The sequence below is a fragment of the Delphinus delphis genome, chromosome 11 (genome assembly GCF_949987515.2).
Source record: "Delphinus delphis chromosome 11, mDelDel1.2, whole genome shotgun sequence".
In the NCBI taxonomy this organism is placed as follows: Eukaryota; Metazoa; Chordata; class Mammalia; order Artiodactyla; family Delphinidae; genus Delphinus; species Delphinus delphis.
In genome coordinates this window covers 34,343,577-34,345,783 of record NC_082693.1, presented here as the reverse complement: position 1 = coordinate 34,345,783, position 2,207 = coordinate 34,343,577, and the positions used below count along the sequence as shown (strand labels likewise).

The following is a 2,207-nucleotide window of genomic DNA, read 5'->3' as shown; positions in this document are numbered from 1 at the left end:
CTGGGGCTTAGCAACAGGGTCCAGTTCACACTTAGCACTAATTAAATACTTTATTGAATAAATATAATACCAAACAAAATGCATTCAAATGCTTTCTAAAAAAATCAATTTTAAAGGTCTTTCTGCAGGCTTCCCTGGTGGCACAGTGGTTGAGAGTCCACCTGCCGATGCAGGGGACACAGGTTCGTAACCCAGTCCGGGAGGATCCCACATGCCGCGGAGCGGCTGGGCCCGTGAGCCATGGCCGCTGAGCCTGCATGTCCGGAACCTGTGCTCCACAACGGGAGAGGCCACAACAGTGAGAGGCCCGCATACCGCAAAAAAATAAATAAATAAATAAAGGCCTTTCTAGTCAGGCTAATGACAAACATAATAAAGGCAGATATGCTAGTTTAACATAATTGGCTGATTTTATACAGCACTTATATCTTTTAGTCCACAAGTATATTATTAAATGATAGAGAACATCTAATATGACCATTTCTACAGAACTAGGAAATAAATTTCTAAGAAAGAAAGATTTTACAGACCCCATCTTTTATACCCACCCCAACAGTCTAACTCTAAAGAGGATAAAGCCAACGACTTTCCTCACAAGAGCTCACGACTAATGTTGCTTTGCTATCAAAATCTGTATTTCTGATCCGCTATGAGCATTGAGACAAGATTTAAATATTCCCAAAGAAAGAAGCACAATGCACGTTGTGATCGCCTATCAGCAACAGCGAGGACTGCATTCAAAACTATCTCATCCCAGGAATTAAATAAGGTCAGCCACATTCATTGGCATTTCCTCCACTGTAGTATTGTAGAAAGTATCAGTGTCATGAAGAATCCTCTTGCCTTCTTCAGTAACAAAGTTTATAGCCACACCTTTCCTCCCAAATCGACCCGCTCTGCCAATTTCGCTCTTTATTCAGACAGTGTGCTGTTTCACTTATGATTCCACGTCCTAAATTACATCGCCGTTTCTGAGTGCCATCTCATCATCAACTGCTGCTATCGACCCCAACAAGTCGGTAGTGATCAGAACACAGCTTGACCCTGATCAGAATTCCCTCATGATAACATCTCTTTCCTTCTGGTCCATGTCACCATGCAGAGCAGAAACTGAAATCCCTGGCATGCATTTTCTCAGTGAGCCAGTCCACCTTATGCCTTGTGTTGAGAAAAATAACAGCCTGTGTAATCGTCAGTGTCTCGTACAAGTCACAAAGTGTATCCAACTTCCATTCCTCTCTTTCAACATTAATATAATACTGTTTAATTTCTTCAAGGGTCAATTCTTCCTTTTTCACCAGAATTCGAATGGGATCTCTCATGAATTTTTTGGTCACTTCCAACACATCTGTTGGCATTATGGCAGAAAGCAACACCACCTGAATACTTGTATTTAATTTTTGGAAAATCTCATAGATTTGATCCTTAAACCCTCGGCTCAGCATTTCATCTGCTTCATCCAAAACAAACATTCTGATCCATTTTGGAGAAAGGTATCTTCTGTTTAACATATCAAACACTCTCCCTGGTGTACCAACAACAATATGTGGTGCTTCAGCCTGAAGTTTTTGCATTTCATTTCGAACGTTGGCTCCACCAATGCAGGCATGACAAATTGCTCCCATATAGTCTCCAAGTGCCAGAATTACCTTTTGGATCTGTGGAGTCAGTTCTCTGGTGGGGGCCAATACTAGTGCTTGGGTCTCCTTGAACTCAATCTCCAACTGTTGCAGGATGGAAATAGCAAATATGGCTGTCTTGCCAGTACCTGACGGAGCTTGAGCAATCGCATCATACCCTTTAATACACGGGCTAATAGCTCTCTGCTGAATAGCTGATGGCTTCTCAAAACCATAAGCATAGATGCCTCGAAGAAGAGACTCCTTTAAATTCATATCATCAAAGTTATCACAATCTCATTCCTGTTGCTCTCGATGACACCATCGGGCTCCGTTCCCTCTGGGCCGCCGTGTTCTCTGTTATAATCCTCGGAGCTACCAGACATGATCCAATGAACCACTCCGTGCCCGACTGGAAAGCTAATACCTTTTTACTTCTATGTTAATATTCTGTCTATATGCTCCAGATTATAATTATATTTTAAAAGGGATTTTGCCTAAATTGGGCAGCTAATCTATAAAGAACAATATATAAGATGTCTATAAGCTATTTTTGCTGTTTATACCAGTGGGTACATAAATCTAATT

General features: G+C 41.4%; 1 pseudogene; it reads right to left on the bottom strand.

The window, feature by feature from the left end:
• Positions 1–347: 347 nt before the first annotated feature.
• LOC132434498 (eukaryotic initiation factor 4A-II pseudogene) lies at positions 348–2,005 on the bottom strand (annotated as a pseudogene).
• Positions 2,006–2,207: the final 202 nt, after the last annotated feature.